The sequence below is a fragment of the Podarcis erhardii genome (genome assembly GCF_964252035.2).
Source record: "Podarcis erhardii genome assembly, chromosome: 7".
In the NCBI taxonomy this organism is placed as follows: domain Eukaryota; kingdom Metazoa; phylum Chordata; class Lepidosauria; order Squamata; family Lacertidae; genus Podarcis; species Podarcis erhardii.
The window spans coordinates 65,635,039-65,657,991 of NC_138511.1; the positions used below are offsets into that span (position 1 = coordinate 65,635,039).

General features: G+C 44.5%; 1 protein-coding gene and 1 long non-coding RNA gene across 3 annotated transcripts in view; both read right to left on the reverse strand.

The window, feature by feature from the left end:
• RUNX3 (RUNX family transcription factor 3) overlaps positions 1-3,192 on the reverse strand; it is a 157,368-nt gene extending 154,176 nt beyond the window's left edge. Inside the window, exon 1 of the mRNA XM_081869292.1 lies at positions 3,106-3,192. The gene's annotated coding sequence lies outside the window, so the exon portion shown is untranslated. The remainder of the gene's footprint in view (positions 1-3,105) is intronic.
• Positions 3,193-10,202: 7,010 nt separating this feature from the next.
• The window catches only part of LOC309346207, a 59,388-nt gene continuing 46,637 nt past the window's right edge, over positions 10,203-22,953 (reverse strand). Inside the window, exon 3 of one of the 2 annotated variants that reach the window (XR_014158465.1) lies at positions 10,203-13,474. This is a non-coding gene — a long non-coding RNA (uncharacterized lncRNA). Of the gene's footprint in view, positions 13,475-22,259; positions 22,802-22,953 lie in introns of those variants that run through there. The other variant, XR_014158466.1, reaches the window with a different exon arrangement.

Genomic DNA, 22,953 nt, shown 5'->3' on the forward strand with positions numbered 1-22,953 from the left:
TGAAAGTTGTTAGGAGATCCCTACTCCCCTCACAGAGCTACAATTCCAAAGTTCCTTTGCAAGAGGGATTTATTGTTAAACCACTCGGAGAAGTGTAGCTCTGTGAGGGGAATAGGGCTCCCCTAGCAACTCTTAGCAGCGTTAACCAACTACCATTCCCAGGATTCTTTGGGGTTTAACTGTGTGGTGCAGATGTGGCCTGGCTTTCAGGAAAGTGTTGTAATATTTCAGCCTGAAGGAAGGAAGGAACTAGCCCAGAATTAGAACTGGCTGGCAGCGCAGCTCTTTGGTTTTAACTTTAAAAGCGACACTCTGATCTGGCAATGTAATTTCCCTTGCATCCCCAGTAAATTCTACCAGACGGGAGCGAACTATTATTTAATAAGCATACAGTAGCTGAAAGAAACAAGCTGATGATGTACTGCTGTAAAGGAGCTGCAAGGGGAGGGGGGAAGCGCCTGGGAAATTCCATGCTACTGCATTTAATAAATACTTTTAAATTAGATTTGTGCATTTCCTCAGACTAAGCGCCCAGTTTCCATATGTGGTTTCATTTGGAACTGCCACGCCAACAAGAGTCAAGTGGCCTGTTTTGTCTGATGACTTGATTCAGTTATGAGTAAGGTTGCCAGATGCCCCACTTGAAGGCACACCCTGTATTTAAGGGAACGTACCCTATTCCAGCATATCCAAGGTCGCCTGTGTGTATACTGTGACTCCACACAAACACAGCAAAATAATGTGGTATCTGGCATTAAGGATAAGGGAGAAAGTTGCATTCAGTTCACATTCAAAGGTGGACGAAGCTAGTTCACACCTCCTGAGACAATATGTGACCTGAAACACAGCCATCCTTCAAAATTTGCACCTCTGAATTTTGCAATCAAGTTCTCCAGCCAAATAATGTGTACAAAAATGCATATGTTAGGGGCAAGTGTGCATGATGACATACATAAGTGAAGACAACAAGCAATATTGTGTTATATTAGGAAAAATTACTTGCAAAAGTATGTATACTAGGCAAAATATCAAACCAAAACTGATGCAAAAATGTGGATCTGAACTTAAGATCTGAAATATGAGAAAGTGAGAGGAACTGAAGATGATTGATTCATGCATCCCTATCTGGCACAGAATTCAGCCCCCTAAGAATGAACCTTCCTACCTACCTTCTCTAGCCATTGTTGTTATAATGCAAATATACATTTGAAAGTATATGGCTCTCAAATCTTAGAAGCAAGGATTTGCTGGATAAGAGCCCCTTGATCAGGAGTTTGTGAAACTATTGGAACTGGGGTGGGTGGGGTGGGGGGTGGGACACATTCAAATCTTCACTCAGCCGCAAAGCTGCCTAGGGGACACTGGGTCACCAGTTAGTATCTTTCAGCCTAATCTACCTCACTGGACTGCTGTCAGGATAAAATGGATGGAGCCATAAATATACAACCTTGAACTCCAGGGAGGAAAGATGGGATATAAGTATAATAAAATCCATAGTTGCCTTGGTGCACAATGTTAATCTGTAATCCTTCCTTTCCCCCACAATTACTGTTAAATAGCCAGAATAAATCTGATAATATTTTGAAACAACTGAAAGAAGTTCTCAGTGGTTTCAGGGATCAAAATATTAATAAAATAATGAGTTGAGTCAAAACTGTGCTTCATAAATCTACTATACATTTTTGGAAGTGGATGTCTGTCTGCCCATCCATCTGTTCTCTATACCTCTGGAGGTAATTAAAATTATTTAAAACTCAAGTGGGGGAAAGCTTAAAGCAGACTTCAAATTCTGAATCTTCATGGCGAGGTGCATCCTATTGATTACATAAATAAAGAGAGCCCTGCTGGATCAAACCTAGGCCCTATCTAGTTCTGCATCCTCTTTCCCTCAGAGGACAACTAGATGCCTTTGAGACTCCCACTGGCAGGACCTCCACACAGCAGCACTCTCCCACTCATGATGCCCCGTAGCTGGTATTCAGGGGTATAACTGCTTCCGACACTGGATTTGAAAATAAAAATGCCACCATCAGAATGTTGTTACACATGTCTAGGGTGAGACCACACCTTGGAATGCTGTGGACAGTTCCAGTCTCCTTGCCTCAAAAGGGATATTGCAAAGGAGCACAAAAGGGTGACCAAAATGATCAAAGGGTTGGAACAACTCCACCATGAGGAGAGGCTGCAGCAATTGGGGTCTTTCAGTTTAGAAAAAAGGAGAGTAAGGGGGATGTAATAGAGACATATACAGTGGTACCTCGGGTTACAGACGCTTCAGGTTACAGACTCCAGTAACCCAGAAATAGTACCTCAGGTTAAGAACTTTGCTTCAGGATGAGAACAGAAATCATGCTCTGGCGGCGCGGCGGCAGCAGGAGGCCCCATTAGCTAAAGTGGTGCATCAGGTTAAGAATGGTTTCAGGTTAAGAATGGACCTCCAGAACGAATTAAGTTCTTAACCAGAGGTTCCACTGTAATATTATCCATGGAGAAAGTGGATAGGGAGAAGTATGTGGATAAATACATATATGCCACAACAATGGCTTGACCACACTACTTTACAACTCTGACAAAATATGAGCTGTGAGCTGGCTGCTTGCAGGGGCTGCATCTGATTACTGGAAACAGGCGTAAAACACTGGGAAATTAAAGGGTTCTTGTCGCACGCTCTTCTCTGCTTTATTTTACTTTTCTGTGCTCAGAACCTGGGCACTTGCGTCATCGTTCATCTCTGTGACTGGAAACCGGAACTTCTCACTACTATTCTCTTCTTGAGTGACTTGCAAAGTTGCTAAAACCTAGAGAAGGTGGTTGGGCTGGAGAAGCAGGAGGAAGCTGGGGAGGGGGGAGGGTCTGCATTTACGCCAAAGAGCTGTGGCTTATCTGCAAAGATCAACTCTGCAAAGAAACCACAGAGACAAATCACCACCACAACGTAGTTAAGATTGCACCTGCTTTTCCCCAGCAGAAGTAGATGGGCTTTAATTCAGGCCTGGACTTACTGGGGACTCAGAACTAAGCCTGTGGCTGAGAGCCCCTGGAATAAATTGCATCACTATTAAGAGAAGTGTGCCTTCAAACACATACAGAGTGCATTTTGCTCACCTGTGCATGATCGCGGCCACCCCAAACACACAACTGGGGTTAAGTGGCAGAGCAAAGCTGGAACCCCAAAACCCAAAAGCGGTCCTGTTCTTGCCACACACCTCAGACTCAAGACACATCAAAAGCAACAAGACATTAAGTTGCCACCTCCCTTTAAAAAAAGTGAAATAAAAGTAAAATCTCAAGTCAATGACATGGCATTACTCTCTCTCTCGTCCAAACACATTGTCAGAGTCTGCAGGAAACAGATTAGCAAATTGAGATATGGCAATAAAATTCTTTAAAAGTCCCAAACAATAATCACATGTAGCTTGGGGTGGATTCTCCCCACTTTTTTTATGGCGGCTGCAGTTTGATTCTGAAAATTTGGGTGACTTCATAGGCTCTTAACCCTTTCACTTCCAAGATTATTACTATATGTTTGTTTGGTCCCCCTGCTGTATTCAAAGTCACATTCTACCTGGCTATAGTAATGGGAGGTGGGTATGATTTTCAGAACAAAATTCCTCAGTGAAAAACCACATGTAGTTCATTCTAGTTTGGCTCATGGTCTGCCTGTAACTTAGTTTTGTATCCCACCTCATCCTGAAGACTCAAGGTAGGCAACAGAGCAGAAACTATCCTGGGGAACTGGCAAAGGTCAGTGGTAGAGCACCCGGACTGCAATGCAGAAAGTCCAATCCCTGTAAACTCCAGGTAGGGCTGGGGAAAACTCTCTGTCTTTCATAATGTACACACGGCAGAGAATTCATGTTCACTTTAACATAATTTCACAACTTGGATAACCTTGGTGCAGTATTTTTGGATATTCATTTTAAACAAAAATATAGAGTATACACATGCTTGATTCTGCTCCATTAGGCTCTATTATGTGTTAAAATATTAACATTTTAATGGTTTGTTCAGTTTGCAGCTGACTTTACTAACTTGCAGAAGAGATAAATTGGTGGCTTATGCTGAAATGGCTAAAGTGACTGGAAGAATCAGAAATCAGGAAGACCATAATTTTAATAAGGAATGGGAGGGAAATTATAATTTATCTTTAAAAAAAACCATTGTAAACAGCTAAAATTGTTAGTAGGACTGGAATGACACACGTGTGTGTGTGTGTGTGTGTGTGTGTGAAGCTCTTGCAAGATTCTGGACTAACCTACCAGGTCAGGTCTAGCAAAGCTTCTGGTAATACCCAATTGTTCAAGGAAAACCAAGCAGAAAGGATCTTCTAGGGCAGGCATCCCCAACCTTCGGTCCTCCAGATGTTTTGGACTACAATTCCCATCATCCCTGACCACTGGTCCTGTTAGCTAGGGATCATGGGAGTTGTAGGCCAAAACATCCAGAGGGCCACAGGTTGGAAATGCTTGTTCTAGGGGACAGATAAAGTAGTAAAGAGGCCAGCCACCTCAAACAGCAGGAGCTAGCCTACAGGTTAAAGAGACTAACTTTATAGGCTTTGGTCATTGGCCCTCCCTACCTCAGATCCTGTCCCTAGAGGTATAAAAAGAACGAAAGAAAAACTCTAGACTTCATACTTCTCCATCCCTTTCAGATCAAATGTGACCATTGGTTTTGATAACTTACTAGCCTAAAGGGACATGGGGAAGGAAGGGAAGAGGAGCAGGGAGGGAGAGCTGCGTGACTGTCGAGAGAGCGAGCAAAGGCACCGACCATGTCCTCCAGCAGCTTCTATTTAAAGTACCGACCGTGGGAAACTTATGCAGACGTGTGGTTTCTTGAGAACTGAGAGTGTTGTGTCTTTTGTAGCTGGCGAGTGAGTCACACTCTGAATTAGGAATTGGGGAGATGCATGGGGGCGGGGAGGAAGAAGAGCCCTCTAAACACTTGACATTGAAGACACAACATGAATCTTCCAGTCTTGCATGTTGTCTGAATCCCATTTCCTTGGATCTGCACTCCCCCCCAACTCCAGCTGCCAGGGAGCCCCAAAAGAGATCCTTCCTCCAGGGTCCACCTGGTGGGTCCCCAATTCCCCAGAGAATTAATGCAGGTCTGGCGGTGGGGTAGAGTTGCAGCAGTAGCATCCCAGCAGCAGAATTGCTTTGACCCATTGAGATGGGGGAAGGGAGAGGCAGCTGCGAGGCTCAGGCTGTGCAGATGCATTGGCGGGAGCAATAGATCGCCTCTGGTAGTGCATCAGCACAGCATCAGTCTCACTGCTGCCTCATCTCTCTCCTTTCCAGTAAGCAGCAGTGACTCTGCTGCTGGGAAGCTGCTGTTGTTCCATCTGACCAAGCAAGCCACTCCGACTTTATTTACACTTCTCATCACAGGTTCTCCTGCCTTTCTTGTCCCCCATCCCCGACTCACGGACCTCCCATGTAAACTACATTTCCCCTTAATTGCCTGTGCTGGTGTGTCCATTGGGGCACAGGTTTTCTCTGCCATAGCTCAGTCCCTCCCTTCCTCATCCTGGAAGGTCTTCTCCCCTCCAGCTGCACCAAAATGTGCTACAACAGCCACTATTTATTGAACTGCAGTGAGTTTTGAGGTGTGCACTGAGTCTAGCTGTCACTACGGCAATCAGCTTCTAACCTCCCCATGGCTTCATCCAGCCAGGCTGAAAATGGGATGCCACCAAGGCTGCCAGCAACTGACGCGACTTCCTCCTCAAATGTGTTTATTCATGTCTGTTCCATCCCCTTGCTGCAGTAATCTGGCAATTTTATTTTTTAAAGAACTTCACTTTTAAAATGCATATTTTTCTCACAAACTTCCAGTTTATAAACTTATTTTATCCTAAAATGCACATGGCGTGCATTTTGGTGTGTTTGTGGAGCTGAGAACTACACTGCAAAATTTGGAGAAGTATGAAATCTGAAGGATCCTGTCTGCACATTTGTCTGGGAGATGCAGACTAGCTCAGTTCATGTGAACGAAAGAGAACGAACTCCTCAAGAAGTCCTGCTTCTGAATGAGGAAGAAAGAAGCTTTGGCAGAAATGGACAGGGCTTTGAACTAGGGCTCTTCAGCAGGGCTCAGCTCTGGAACCCATTTCCATGAAAAGGGACAGTCTGGAAACATATGCAAAAACAAACTCAGTGGGGTCTCAGCACATGCAGAGACTGCGTTACCACCATCAATAGGAATGGAGGTTAATTTCACTTGATCAGAAAGTAATTATCCTTCAGAAGTCACACTTCTTTGAATGTTGTGATACAATTCTTGACTCAAACCACGTACTAAAATGTATTAAAGTATGCATTACAGGGTAAAATACATTTAGAAATGTGTGCACTAGATAAAATACATATTTCAATAATATTTTGTGATACTCAGGTGTGCAATTTTTAATATGTGCATAGTTTTTTAAATGTTTGGTTTTATCTATATTTTTTATAATTTTATTATGTCCATTTTAAAGTCTGTTTTTATTGCTATTTTTGAACAAATATTTTATACAATTCATGTAAACTGCTTAAGAGATGTTTTTATTAAAAAGTAAATACATATTTAAATACTTGTTTTAAAAAAGAATGCTCATGTGGTGTACTTTTTAAAAGTCACAGATTATTTGTGGAAACAAGATGGAATGAATTTACAAATGAATGCAGACCAGAAATAAATTGATTCATCCATCCCAAACCATAACTGAGCCTTCACTGCCCACCCCTACAAATCTGAGTTTAGATTTGTCCTACAGCTGTGGCTTCCACCTAGCCATAGGTCCCATCTCTGTTAAATAGTGGGCACCAGAGTGAGATGGCTCTCAAAACCTGCTCACTGGATTAGTCTCTAAGACTTTTAAATAATCCTGTAATAGTAGCAACGCCCTTTTCATGCTGCATGGAACAGCCAAAAAGATTAAAGGGAGCAAAAGATTCTCTAGGGATGGGGAAGAAATTCATTTCAGATCACATTTAAAGACAAATCTACATAATTCACACTTTCCAAAACAACATGAGAACCAAAACGCAGCCACTCTCTGTAATTTACATCTCTCCAAATTTTGCAATGCAGCCACTTGTACAAAAATGCATATATTTGTGAAATTAACATAGAAAGCTGAATTACATTAGAGGATACTTTGCAAAAATGTGTCTTGGCAGAATTGCATACATGCATGTACGTAATAGGAGAAATTATCACTGAAATGCTGCTGAATCTTCAGACTTTTTTTAAAAAAAAGAAAATTTACAAGCTGATGTAGAAATGTGGAGAACTGAAGACGGGGGAAATGAGAAACAGAAAAACCAAAATTGCCAGATTTGTCCATCCCTAATTCTCAATTTGCATGCCACCAACTCTTCTAGGTTCTATCCCTATGAATACCTTTGCTCTTCAAAAGGCCCTGCTTGTGGGTTTTCCATGGGTATCTGGTAGACCACTGTGAGAACAGGATGCTAGACTAGATGGGGCATTGAACTGATCCAATCCAGCAGGCTCTTATGCTCTTACATTGACACATATGAGGTTGCCTTAGGCTGAACCATATCGCTGGCCCATCTGGCCCAGTGCCATCTACTCTGACTGCCAGCAGCTCCCCAGGGTCTCTGGCAGGTCTCTTTATCACCTCCCAAGATCAAGGAAGATGCCAGGAACTGAACCTGAGGCCTTCTGCATGCAGAGCAGGTGCTCGACCACTGAGCCTTGAGTCTTCCTCTTTTGAACATAGTTTCTGCTCCCCACCCACTCAACCAGCTGCATCCATCTGTTCCACAAGCGAACATACAGTAGGGTTGTAGCAAGAATTCATGCAGCTGTGCCAGGCATAGCCAGCTGCAAGCAGGGTGGCCACTTATTCATCACTCAAAATGTGGACGTCACAAAAAAGACGAAAGAGGACACCAATTTGCCTGAAAAATTGCACACACTCATTTATATGTACAGAGGCACATATATTGACAACTATCATTTAAACAGAAATATGATGCATCACAACATAGTGAGGATAAACAAGTCCACAGCCAGGCAAGCAGTGTGCCTACTTGATCTCCTGTCCATGTGCTAACTAGATGGGCAACTTCAAGACCCATCCTCTTCTCAAACTTTACCCTAGAGCTGGACAGAGCTTCAAATAAAGGATGACTTCAAACAAAGCAGCAGTGGGGAACTTGTGACCTTGAATGAGCTCTCATCAGACCCAGCAAGCATGGCCAGAGTTCAAGGATGGGAGTTGCACCTACAAACATCTGGAGCTTTAGGATTGGTGTCACCCATATAGAGCATAATGAGGGGAAGGATTAGATTTAGAGACACAGTATTTTCCCTTCAGTAGCATCATACCAAAAGACTCAGTGGCACTTTGTCAGAAGCACCCACATTCTATCTGTAGTGTTTCATCTGTTCAACCTGGGAAGGATGGGTGGAATTGTCACATAAGCCGGGGTAGGGAACCTTAGGCCCTCCAGATGTTGAACAAAAGCTCCCATCAGCTCCAGCAAGTATTGCCAGTGTCCAGGAGCTGTAGTTCAGCAGTTTTGAGGGACAGGTAAGCCAGAGGTTCCCCACTCCTCCTCTACAAGCCAAGTCTGGATTAAAAATAAAGAACCATTGGAAAGGAGAACACAAGGGGTCTTGAGGTTGCCCACCCACAACAGCACCTGGCCAGCAGACTGAGTAGGCACACAAAGGTCACCTGCAGGTCACAGTCTTCCCAACTATAGTGAAATGGCTTATACTTCTTTTTAGTTGTTAGTTTCTAAATTGGCATATGCAACATTTTGTACACATCTGTGTCCTCTTTTGTGGTGATACATTTCCTCTTGTATGGCACTGCATCAGTGGGCACCCTCCTGAACTAGACGGGCTAACAATGGGCTGATTCAGTATGAGGCAGCCTCAGATCATCACCTGTACCCTCCAGCCCAGCTGAGATTGCTAAAGCTACCTTGGAATAACAATGTCAGGCATTTCACGGGAAAAACCAACCATTTGCTGGGCCCAAGGGAAGCAAAAGTCTGGCAAAGGAAAAAGCCATAGCTCAGTGGTAGAACATCTGCTTTGCATGCAGAAGGTCTCAGCTTCAATTCCTGACATCTCCAGGTAGGGCTGGGAGAGATTCTAACCCTGGAAAGCTGCTGCCATTCAGTGCAGACTATATTGCACGATATGGACCAATGTCAAAACAAAACAAATTCCTTCCAGTAGCACCTTAAAGACCAACTAAGTCAGTTCTTGGTATGAGCTTTCGTGTGCATGCACACTTCTTCAATGGTGCATGCACACGAAAGCTCATACCAAGAACTGACTTAGTTGGTCTTTAAGGTGCTACTGGAAGGAATTTGTTTTGTTTTGACTATGGCAGACCAACACGGCTACCTATCTGTAACTGGATATGGACCAATGGTTTGACTTGGTATAAGGTGGCTTCCCATTGCTATCCGTCTCTCCTGAAATTTGGGGTATGGTGTGCCTCATAACAACAGTCAGTACTCCACAAGTACAAACATAGATGGGACAGGTGTTGGCCAGTTTCCTCTTAATTAGAGATGGGCAAATATGTCAATTTCAGTTTCTCATTTTTGCAACCTTCAGCTCTCCACATTTTTACATCAGTGTGCTTTTTTAAAAAAAAGTCCTCGTGAAAATTCACCAACATTTTTAAGCAACTGTCTCCTATCTTTACATATTTTTAGATGCAATTTTGCCTAATATACACATTTTTGCAAAGCAGGGCTCTTACGGCTGAATCTCAATCTGGCAGAACTTCAACCCAGCCCCAAACCTGTTTGTGGCTGTGTGGTCAACACTTTCCCCAAGTAGTCTGTTAAACACAGTGAAAACTGTGTTGATGGAGTTCAGCTGAAGCCAAGAAGTGACAAGCCAATCTACACAATGCACTCAAAGCATATGGCTTCCCACAAGGAATCCTGGGAACTGCAGGTAGTTAAGGATGCTTGGAATTGTAGCTCTATAAGGGGTAAGCTACAGTTTCAAAGATTATCTGGGAGAAGCCATGTGTTTCCCATGGATTGCGCCCCCATGCTAATTAGCATAAGATGGGACACCATTTTGGATTCTCCTCCACAGGCATCAATGTTGTTTCAGATGGGCCTTCATGAAAGGACCGTCTACTCTAACAACTTGCACGGTTGCCTTGGGAAATTCCATGCATTCACACCCCAAGCCAAAAAGAATGAATCTTAATGTTTATTGTGTCAACACAGACATGACAAAAACAGTTTCCAGTGTTTTTTAAAAAAGGAATAAAACAATTTTTAAAAAGCGGAGATAACAGCCGCCGCCAGACAGAGTGAGGGTTTGGCCCCAGCACGCAAGGCCGGCTTCTCAAAGACACCACATCTTCTTTTTCTGCCTCAGAAAGGAGAAGTCTATACAAGGAGGGAAGTCATCGGTTTTTTGATGGCCCTCAGAGTGGTTTTTGTGCACCTGTTACCTCAGAGAAATGTCACAGCACCCAGGCTGCGAGACAGGATGCTAGCTGAGAGACAAAGTCAGGGAGAGAAGGCCTTTGTAAGAGGCCCAAATCCCCCTTTTAGAAATTGCAACATATTGAAAAACCGAGCAACTTTTGAGTAAGAAATCTTACTGAATTATTGTATTTTTCCTCTTCCCATGCTCTTACAGCCTCCCTGTTGCATCTTTATATGCAGCAGAATGTTGCAGAAGAGTCCTGAGATGGCAGATTGGGCTTTACCACACAAATGAAGAATTATTATTTTTTACTGATCCCCTACATAAACAAACAAACAAAAACCCCTACAAATAGTAATCTAGCACATCAGGTAGAAAGGTTTCGTTTCAGCCCTCACCCTTGCCCACAGTTTTAATGTCAGAGAGCATGCAAATTTGTGGCTTCTCCCTCTGATCACTTGTCATCATCCTACCACCAATCTCCTGGCTGCTTTCCCTCTTAAGCAACCTTATGGGGGTCCCAAATTTGTGGTGGGCTAATCCGGAGGCAAAGTGGGTGGCAAGGGGCCAACACGGACAAAACAGCAGCAGATAGATGTGACTCGTACTTTTGTAAGGCATGCTGAATACCTACCACACAAAATCCAGAAGTTTCTATACCCACCCAGCACACATTGATCCATCTGCCACTTAGGCAAGGAAGAGGCGTTATTACTTTTCAGCCAGGTAAAGCCACTTGAAGAAGATGTGGAGCACGGCTGAAGAAGGCCATGGTCAGGAAGGGGGCATGGGCCAGGGAGAGCCCTGAGGACCAGATAAAGAGGCGTGGAAGGGCACATTTGTCTCCAGAGTGGCAGGTTTCACCACCCTTAATTGAAGACACCCTCATAACCAGGAAAGCTTTACAAGCCCCCAAATTCTCCTCCAGCTCAGATTTTGATCTGAGCTGGAGAAGAAGTTCCAGCTTCCCCACTCTCCATCAGATTTCCCCACATACATGACCACCAACCAGAAACACTCCCACTTCCCATTCCTTAACTTGTTTGTTAGAGCAGTAATGAAGGCACAGGGGGAGCAGAGTGGAAAGATTCCCCCCTCCCCCTCTCCATCAGGATGCACCACTTGCTAGGAGTGTGATGGGGTGCAGGGGACAATGAGAGATGTAGTTTGCTGTCACATTATTAGAAAGCATGTGGCTGCGCCCCAATAAAAACCACCACCCACTGTCCTGAATCCCTGGCCTACCTGGCAGCAAGTCAGTATGTCAAGTCTAAAGCTCAAAGACCATGGATCAGTCCATGCAAGCAAAGTCCAAGGATCAGGAAACACAGTCCAGGGTCAATCCAAGTAGCCAAGTCTGAAGTCCAGAGTCAAACCCAAAGCACAGTCCTATGGAGGTCTAGGAGCATCTTAGTCAAGATCCATCATTGTGGGCAGCCGAGCAGACAAAACACCTCAGCTCTGTTTCCCTTTTGTACTTTGCCTGCTGATTGCAGCACCTGGGCTTAATGAGGCAGGCGACCCACACCTGTTCCAAGCCTACGCCAGCTGAGGAATCACACTAGAGGAATCCTAGAACTAGGGAGCCCCACCTCACCAGCTAGGGAGCTGGGCTGTGGGCCTTTGCCTGCCTCGGCCTCCTAGAGTGCCACTCCCCACTGCTCCCTACACCTCAGAGCCTGCTGTGTTCATGGAGACAAGGGCCCCTCTGGCACTTGTGATGGGTCCTGCTGCTCTGGTTCCTCTCCCCATGCCATTCTCCATCACCCTGTGAGTACTTTCTTCCTCATCCCCTGCTTGCCCAGGTGTGTCCCAGTCTCAGCTACACCCCCTGCTGGGATCCTCTTCCTCCTCCCCATTGCCCATTGCCCTGCTAGTTCATGACATCCACTTTCCTTCCAACATGCTTTAGCCACTGCTCCCATTGCTTTAGCCTATTTTTTTTTTATTATTGCTGTTTAGCATAGTCTTGTAACCATGAGTGAATTTTGTGGGGTTTTTTGATGTTGTGAGCAGCTCTGAGTATGGTTCACAATGGAAAAGCAGCATATAGAAAAATGATTTTGATGGTTAGGGGAATTTAAATTGAGGCTCAGAGCAAGGCAGTTCTGCTTCTGAGTGCTGCCACACACCACTGTCACCTTACTTGGAGTTGGTCCTGAGGAGCTGTGAACAGGACCTTATCCGGTGCTTGGAATTAATAATTTCTATTGAATGTAGTTGACTGAACTAGTTCAGAAATCTCTGAACCTGAAAGCAGTTTCCATAATTTCCAAGTGAACTGAAGGTGAAAAAAGTTCATTTGGGGGTAGAAAGCTGACTGATTTCTAGTTCATGTTCATGCTGGATGTAAGATGTGGTGCCACAAGCAGAATGTCTCCCAATGGTCTAGGTGATCTTATGGGGCAGGCAGTCTTTCAGGTATATCAGGGGAAGCTTTACCTGTCGCCATTTTGTCTATCACGCATCCTATTCCTTGTGTGTGCCCCCCGGTTTACTTATGGATCCCTACAGCTCAGCACAGCAGCTTATAGCATTCTGAATGCTGATTATTATTTTTTTGAGGTGCAGGTGAGAGGGCAAAGATGAACTTCTTATGGACTAAAAAGTTCATTTGGATGGACTTGAAACAGTTTGCCAAACAAACTAACCGAAACTAATTCATTTTTGGACAGGAAGAACTAGAACCAGAACTAGTTTCTTTTTAAAATGCGCTTTGCCAGCACTGGCCTTTATACGTCCCAGAGCTGAGCAGTCACCACTTGTCACCATGTGCTTGCATGCACTTTGCATCAATCTTTGTTCATCTCAGGAAACACACACCGCAGGCCCAGCCCCACTCCACGCTCTCCTACCCACAGTGCTTTTCCCCAGGTGCACCAACTGGTTGCATTGGTGTTATGCACCAGTCATCCCAACCAGCAACATGCAGGCTTCAAAGAGTCTGGTTCCATCCATGCTCTCTCAGTTGAGGCTTTGGGTTCTGAAGACTTCACCTCAAGACCACAGGCTCAGGGGTTACAAGGCAAGTGACCTAGATTTGCAAGAGGAGGGGAAAAAACAGATCCAAATCAGTGCGAATTTCAGAAGGGGAGCCACAGTGCTCTGCAGCAGCAAAAAGAACAAAGAGGCTTGTGGCACCTGAAAGCCGAAAAAGATTTACCTGTGGTAGAACCTTTTGTGGGATATCATTCACAAACTACTTTTCATCAACCAAACCTAGAGCAACTGACAAAATTTTAAGACAAAATCCAATGTGATAAAACAATATTTAAACAGTGGAAATTAGTACATTCCTTCCTTCCTTCCTTTTAAAGAATTTATATTCTGTCTTTCAATAAACTTTTCAGGGCACCTTACAAACAAACAATAATACAGAAACTGGATCAAAATATAATATATAAAAGCAGTATATGAAAATATACACGATTGCTATGCCTTTCTCTACTGCTCAATGCAGCGTGTCTCTGAATTCCAGTTGCTGAGATTCACAAGTGGGAAGAGTGCTGCACTCAGGTTCTTCTTATGGGCTTCCCAAAGGTTGCCTCCCTTTCTGACTTTACTTATTGGGGCAGAGGGGTGACTATGGAGGCTATCATGATGTGCTCCTGCACTTCAGAATCTACCACGACACTATTTGATTTACTGAACTACCTAAGTATCAATGAACTAATCAGTTGACTAACATGTTGTTAATCAGGTAACCATGAATTTGTGCCATTGTACAGTTGCAATATACAGTTACAATCAAAAAAATTTCAGCCCTCATTACAAATTGGGTTTATTGCATGGCCAGGTGGAGACACCAACCCCCCCCCCAACCCCAGGAGCCACCCAGGTGAATTGAATGATGCATGACAACGTGTTATGGGATTAAAATTGGCCACAACTTTATTTAAACTTTCAGATGTAGGAAGATCTTGGCTTAGGCATTGGGCGTTTATCCCTCCCAGTCCCCAGCTGGGGATCTGAGGCACATCAGGGTTAACAGATCTGTCTGGGGAGTGGGTTGGCTCTGGAAGACGTATGTTTAAGAAGAGAGCCGGCCCCCATTTTGCCGCAACACTGGGCAGTGAACTGACAACCTTTCAGCATATTGCCAGTGACTCCCTTCAACACAGCCCCTTTAACAGGGAACCATGGGATCGCCGTGGGGGGGGCGTGTGTCACCGCTTCAAACCCCCCCCCCCATTTAGGGAAGATAGACTAAATCAGCGGTTCTCAACCTGTGGTTCCCCAGATGATGTTGGACTACAACTCCCATCTTCCCTGACCACTGGTCATGCTGGCTAGGAATGATGGGAGTTGTAGTCCAACAACATCTGGGGACCGACAGGTTGAGAAACAAAGGATTCCGCCCAAGGCCTACAACCGCCAAAGTTGTGACATTTTGCTACGGGGAAGGCGAAACCTGCCAATGCAGGAAAATTTCCTTCCCAGTCCTTTAACAGCAACCATCGAAAGACCGTAGCAACTCCCACATACCCGTAAAGAGGTTAACCTGCAATAAAGAGCATAAACAAAGGGGTGGGTGAAGCTCTGGAACCGACTGTGGGCTCCCAAGTAGGTTCCTCCCCCTTACACACACAAAGAGCGGATCCGAGTGCAGACTACCGCTTTGTGGTCCGCTCTCTGGCTCCGCCTCTGCCTGTCACGATTGGTTCATTCTGAACTGAGGTTTGGCGGGAATCGCAAGGGCTGTGATGTGGGGAGGTGGACCAGGAGCGCTCTTCCGGGAGTCTTGGAGGATCGGGGGTGCTGTGTGCGGCCACGCAAAGGGCGCCCTCTGGTTGATGAGGAGAGCGGTCATTATCAAAATTTGCAGACTTTCAGCTGTTTACAATGAACAAATCAAAGTTGCATTTTCAGATGAATTTGGGGAAAGCACTTGATTCATCCGTTTCGTTGTGCTTTTTCAATGGCCTTTTTCTTTTACTTGCTCTGTGCAAACAGCTGAAAGTCTGCAAATTTTGATAATAAACCTGATTTGCAGGGAGGGGGGGGGGGTTGAATAATTTCAATTGCAACTGTATGTGTGAATAACTTCGTTTTCTCCCTGCCCAGAGTTTACTTTTCTCATAATACGCATCCACGATTATCAGCAAACAGCAACTACTAATGTGCAGGAAAGAGTGTTGGGGGTTTTTGGAGGGAGGGGTTGTATCACAAGGAGCAAAGCAAGCCTCTCCCATCTGATGTCTATTTTGATACCATGCTGGCTAAGGCCTGTAAGCAAAGGATCATGCCCAAGCGCTGGCTTGTGGTCGGAGCAAATAGATTTTACAGGAAATAATAATCTGCTCTCTGTAGACTAATGCACAGCGTGGTTACTGGAAAGCCCAAAGTGAGGCAGGGTGGCTACTACATTTCGGGCGGAAGCTTGGCCTGAAAAGTGATGGTGCTCAGATGAAAGGAAGTGTTAGGGTGTAGTGCATTCAAAGTGTGTGTGTTTGTATGTGTGTGTGACAAAATCAGGACGATAACATTCTGAGACTGAGACCAAAGACACTACAGACTTCAAGGAGTTTTGCAGTCATTCCCTCTCGTCACAGAAGAGTGGTCTCATCAGGGCAGATGTCCAGGGCCCTGCACAACGAAACGAGCAGGAAGACCTCTAGACACAGTAGTGCTGGCCTACTTACCACATTTTTTTGAAGTCAAGTAATTCAATTTTGAAGTCAAGTAATTCAACCATCTAAACAGAAGATGAGGGGGCAGGGAGAGAACCATTCAGTCCCGGAGTGTAAAATTACGTAACTGCACCACTGCTATGGAAGAATAGTTCTGGAGAGGGTTTCTAACAGAATTTTTCAGGGTCTTCATCAAACTACCATTCCCAGGATTCTTGGGGTGAAGCCATGACAGTTTAATTCAGGGGACAGCCAACTTTTTCAGCAGGGAGCCGGTGGAGGGCTGGAATATATTTTGAAAAATAATAATAAAAATGAACGAATTCCTATGCCCCACAATTAACCCAGAGATGCATTTTTAATAAAAGCACACATTCTACTCATGTAAAAACACGCTGATTCCTGGACCATCCGCGGGCTAGATTTAGAAGGCGATTGGGCCGGATCCGGCCCCTGGGCCTTAGTTTGCCTACCCATGGTTTAATTGGTATATACCAAGATATGTTTTAAACATATATTAGCCCATTATTGCATTCCACTTGTCCCTTGCTATCTGGGTACTAACCTGCATGGATTTCCTATAAATACGTGCTTCTGCGTGCTGAAAACATCAGGATCAGAGTTCATTCCATTTTTTTCTCAATACATGCCACATTTGCACAATTCTACTTATACCCCAATTAATACACTTTGCTACAAACAAAAGGGCCATAAGAACCTGAGGTATGAAAAATACATCAGAAACGGCTGCTGGGTACCAGGTCCAGGGCTGAGGAACTGCTTCACCCAGTGCAGCCATAGCAGGACACTCCAAGGCAGCAACACAAATATCATTTTTTAAAAAATCTGTATATTTAAATAAGATTTCTAGGGCTGCAATCCTATATTCATTTATAGGTCACATCTACATCCTACATCTAAAGCACATTCAATGCATATTTAAAGCACACGCTCCCCCTAAAGAATCCTAGGAAGGGTACTGGGAATTGTAGCTCTGTAAGAGGTAAATTATAATACCCAGGATTTGGGGAAGATGTGCTTTAAATGTATTGTGTGTATGCAAATTTTGTGGTGTGTCCCCCCCCCCCACTTTCTGTGTTATGTATGTATTAAAGTTTACCTATCAGAGATAAACTATAGTTCCCAGGATTCTTTGGGGGAAGTCATGTGCTTTAAATGTAAGGTGTGGTTGTGTTCTTACTTGGGAATATCAGTGAAATTTCAATTATCTAAATGCATCAAGTATGGGGTTGTATTGTGAATGTATTCAGTGTTAAAATGTGTATTTCTAAACTTATTTTCTCTAAAAATGCACATTTTAAAATGTGTTTTGATACATTTTCTGAGCAGAGAAGGGTGCTGGAACTTTCAAGAAGTGGGAGACCTGTGGGATAACTCTGAATCCACACATTAGCCAGAAATCTGAGGTTCAGTTCAGATTGGATCAGAATTCACAAAGACAGGATTCCTCAAGCATCTTAGCTCTTCTAAACACCCAGGAGGTGACCACAATTCAGCTGGAGGAGTCAAGCAGTAACCAATCCACAAGGAGTGATCCTTGGAAAACTCTGTGTTGAAAACTGCCCCCTTGTGGTCCAAACATGCAGGCTTTCCTCAGCTTCTCCTACAAAGAAATAGCTGGTTTATTATAATTAAGAGACTAGCTAGAGGGGAGTGGTGGGGGAGGGATGTCCAATTGCAATATTTTAACCATGACAAGCAAGGGCAGGCTGGGTGGGACAGAAACCACATTCCCATTATTTCAGACATACTAAGTTCGGTCAGTTTCCCCCCCCCCCCTTTTCTTCTTCCCCCTGTTTCATTAGCCCACTCTCCCACAATAAGTAATTTTCCCCTCAATGCCTCAAATCACTCTCGATACCGCTGTGGTGCGCGTGTGGCCTGCGTGAAGTATGAGGAGGTCACAGCCAATGTGTCTTCCTTTTGTGTGGGGTTTTCATTAGATGGGAATGACCACAGAATTAAACAGCCCGTAGGCCAGCAGAACTGCCCACTAATTGCTTTAGTGTGTGTTTTATGGTATCACCACAATTTCCCCTCGTCGATACCGGGATTTCTCCACTTAATCCAACGGCCTTCATCAGGATTAAATGAAGACGCAAGGCTCCCTTGTTAGATAAAAACACTGGGGTTGATGCTGCTGCCGTGTTGTTTTTTAATTTATTGAGTCTTTGTGGCCTCTTCAGCCATTTAACCTCAGAGGCTTGTAAAGTTCACACAGTGATCTCTCAGCCTATTGGTGGGCCAGACCAAAATCTCTAATTACAGAAGAAACACTGACAAAATGGTGACTTCAAGGGCTAGATCATTAGCCACTGGCTAACCACGGGAGCTACATTGGTGTCCAGGGATGTGGGTGTCTCTGCAAGGGCCTTCCGGCAGCCATCTTGACCCAACAGCTTGTTGGAACTTGAGGAGGGCCCTGATCCTGGGCCCCGTCAGATGGGGATACAGCCTGTGCAGCAGCACCACTACACACAGGGTCTTCAAGAGAAATACAGAATGGCTGAACAGAGGTATGAGACACCTGTCAAATATCAGTAGACCAGATGGCTGGTCATGTGACAAGGCCTGGCCCTCTGACTAAATGATTCACAAGTCATGGCCTGAGCCAAAAGGAGGCACTGTTTGCTGGTGGCTGCTGCCACAGCCTCTCAGCTTTACCTCTGCCCTCCTGTCTGGCCACACCTAGACCCACCCACTAGAGTTTCCTTTCTTTTCCAGCAAAGAAGTATAGGAGTATAAGGTAAAGGTAAAGGGACCCCTGACCATTAGGGCCAGTCGTGGCTGACTCTGGGGTTGAGGCGCTCATCTTGCTTTACTGGCCGAGGGAGCTGGCGTACAGCTTCCAGGTCATGTGGCCAGCATGACTAAGCCGCTTCTGGCGAACCAGAGCACGGAAACGCCATTTACCTTCCCGCCAGAGCAGTACCTATTTATCTACTTGCACTTTGACATGCTTTTGAACTGCTAGGTTGGCAGGAGCTGGGACCGAGCAACAGGAGCTCACCCCGTCACGGGGATTTGAACCGCCAACCTTCTGATTGGCAAGTCCTAGGCTCCGTGGTTTAACCCACAGCATCGGGCTCAAATGTACCAGAGTGGGCAAGTTTTGCAGCCCAGGGACCACATAAACAACCATTTGGGGGCTGTGTGCCATTGTTGGGTGGGGCCAGAGGCAAAACTGGACAGACCAATGGCTGCAACAGCAAACTGTGACATTACTATAGTATCTATCATCATGAAAATCTCATGAACATTACAACAACAAAAAAGAATAAAAGAATACATTCACCCCAAACATACAGTACACATTCACACTCACAAAATGAATCTAAACCACCCACACATAACATAATCACTCAACAATCACACCACTCCTTGCACCCACCATATCAGTTTGTTCACCCAGTTCTCACTGGAATAAAACATTCAGCTGTTCTGCTGGCTTTTTTATAATGAACTTAAAATGTTACACTGTTAGCAGTGCCCCAGGTGTACTGATATGGATTTTTGCTGTTATCTTGTTGTTGTGCTATGAGCTGCTCTGGGCACACATATGTGGAAAAGTGGCATATAAATATAAATCTTGGTATCCATCTGTTTTGAGAGACAGTGGAGTGTGCCTCTGGGGGTGAAGTCAAACTGCTGTGTTAGCAGTAATAACCACCAATAACCAAGTACAGAAAAACAAGTCGGTTGGATGAAAGCAATCTAATAGGGGCCAAAGAAAAAAGCCCCATCAATTTCTACTCGTGTAGCACAGGCAACATGAACCGACATTACTGTTTGAGATGAGCATCACTAAAATGTACCCCACCAAGAGTTATTGATCCATTAAATCCATGAATCCATGGACACCTTTGTGGTATCCATGATACCTTCCTAAGGCAATGAATGGTCTTAATATAAGGCCCTATCTACACAAGACATTTAACACACTTTAAACAGCCATGGCTCCCCCTCCCCCAATAATCATGGGACTTGTAGCTTGCTAAGGGTGCTGAGAGTTGTTAGGAGACCCCTGTTCCTTTCATAGAGCTACCATTTCCAGAGTTCCCTGTGAAAGAGGATTGGTTGCTAAACCACTCTGGAAACACTGCTTTAAATACTGTTTAAAGTGTATAAGACAAGATTTAGTGGGCTTCTGAACTCCCTCACATGTTTAAAGGAGGTAAAATAAATATGCCATAGGGGCTGTACAGCAATGGGAGCTAACTATGCCTCCCGCCAACCACACAGTCAGTGAGCTCAAGACCACCACCCCGCTTGTGTGGAGGAACTGTGTGTGTATAAGTTGATATGTACACACTGCCCCTTCTCACCCTCTCCAAACACACAGCCAAAACACGTAAGGGGTGTCTGCAAGACAGACAGATCTGACTCACAATTCATCACGAAGCTCCTGTGAATGAACAGGAACTGTGCAAAAGTGCTTTTTTACAGCCCCAGTTCACTTCAACAGGCCTTGTGCAGGAGAATTTCCCAGTGGGTTGTCCTTAGGGGTGGAGAAATTTGTTAGTTTTGGTTTGGCTCTGATTCTTATTTTTCCGATCTTAAATCCAGTTTCCCCCGTTTCTGAATCAGTTTGAAACTTCAAATGCGTTTTCTTTCATATTTCTCCTAAGATACGTATTTTAGCAATCTTCCCCAGTATAATACATTTTTGTTTCTTATTTTTACTAACATAGGCATTTATGTGCACACTTTCCCCTAACATATTTATCTATTTTATATATATAGACAGGGTTGGAGGAATGCATTGCAAAAATTCTGAGACTTGCAAATTTCAAAGGAGCAGTCTGGCATTTCAATTCATGTATTGGTTTGGGAAGGGCCAATTAGGTATGTTTGCATTAAAATGCCATCTGAACAAATTTCACCCCCATCCCTGATTATGCCCCATAAATATATGGGTGTGTGCCACTGAAATGCTATGTCTCAGGCACCAACGTGTCTGAGGCTGGGCCTGGCAGACATCAAAAAACAAATGGTCACTGAAAACCTACATTTTCTAAGCCCAAAGGTCAGTGTCTTCTTCATAAGATGTTCCCAGCAGCTTCTGGAACACCTGGATAGATACTAAGAAATATTCAGAGCATATGCATCTTTGCTTGTTGATTTTAATTTAACCAAGTAAGACGCCTCCATCATTGTAATGTCCTGCTCTGTTGCAGAGCCTTGCATTAGCTTTAGAGTCTTTTTTAAGTGGCTTGAGCAAAATGGGGCTCCGTGCGGTTTGCAGGGTACTTTCTGTTTAACTTGCCTCAAAGTGCTCCAAAGAGTTTGCAAGTGCATTAGTGGTCTGGCTTGTGCATTGCTGCTCTAACCCTTAGACCTCTGCCAATCAATCTTGCTGACACCCATTAAAATGAGCTCATGGTGCCGATTTTATGGCCGGATTAAGTGGCATATCTGTCGATCAGACAGTCCAGAAAGAGCGTCACACTGCTAATGATTTTGTTATTGATCTTTAATGATTTCCTACATTAGTACAAGCTGAATTAGCTTCATCAACAAGCTCTAGGAGTGAGGGAGGGGCACCAGCAGAATAGCTGCCTCAATGTAGCAGTGCTCACACAACTGGCTCCTTCATGCCCCCCCCCCCCCCGTTTATTTGGATTAACAAGAAAAGAATCTGGTATATTTGATTGGTTGATCAAAATATCATAAAACCTTTTACCATCTGCTGCTTCCTTTCTCTGTAGTTAATGTACTACATTAGCCTGAGCCCAAGCTGCCCGAGCCCAAGCTGCCAGCATCTAACTAAAAGACAACAACAACAAATAAATAAATAAATAAATAAATAAATAAATATTTAAAAACCACAAATCTGGACATTTCCTTTAAAAATGTAACAATCCCTCCAGATGGGCATGCTGGCCCTCCAAAAGAGGACATATCTGGGATTTCCCGGATGTATGGCAAAGACTCTCCTCCCTGGAAGAGAGGGTAGTGGTTGTGGGCGGGAGCCCGAGCTCCACCTCCTGGCCAGGGGCCGTAGCCCCCACCCCTCCTCACCTGGCTGGTGCCCACGCCCACCGGAGGCAGCCAACCAGGTGTCTCCGGGGGGCATGTTTAGCAGCTTAATGCTGCGGGGCCAGCTCCGCCTCCTCCTCAGTCGTCGTTGTCCCGCAGCGACAGGACGAGCATCTGGGATTTCCCGGATGTATGGCAACCTTAGCCTTTATTAACACTATACAGTCGTACCTTGGTTTTCAAAGAGAATGCATTCCGGAAGTCTGTTCGACTTCCGAAACATTCGGAAACCAAGGCGTGGCTTCCAATTGGCTTCCAATTGCACAGGTGCACCGGAAACAATAGCGGAAGCCGCATCGCACACACGGCTTCCAAAAAAAGTTAGAAAACCCGAACACTCACTTCCAGATTTCGATCTTTCAGGAGCTGAAATGTACAAGTACCAAAGCATTTGACAACCAAGATATGACTACTAGATAGAAACTACAAGCTCTGATCTGATGATCTGAAATGACCCAAATTCCTTCTGCCATATCAAAAAAACACCTGCCTTTTCCTGTAATTTTTCATCACTGTTTGCTCGCTCTTCCTTGCTCCCTTCTCTGAACTGATTTCATCTGATTGTCATGGTGCAATTGTGTAGTTTAATCCGATGAGGTATGTAGTACAGCAGTGATGCCATCCTGTTTATGATGTGCTTCCTGGTGGCATAGGATCACCATGTGGCTAATCTAGGAAGGAGAAAGAATGGAGCAGTAACCAATATAAAAACACACACACACACACACACACACACACACACACACACTATATGGCTGAACCAGCTGCTGGAGGAAATGCCACTCAAGAGAATCAGTGAGCAGTCTCACAAAGCATTTTGCGG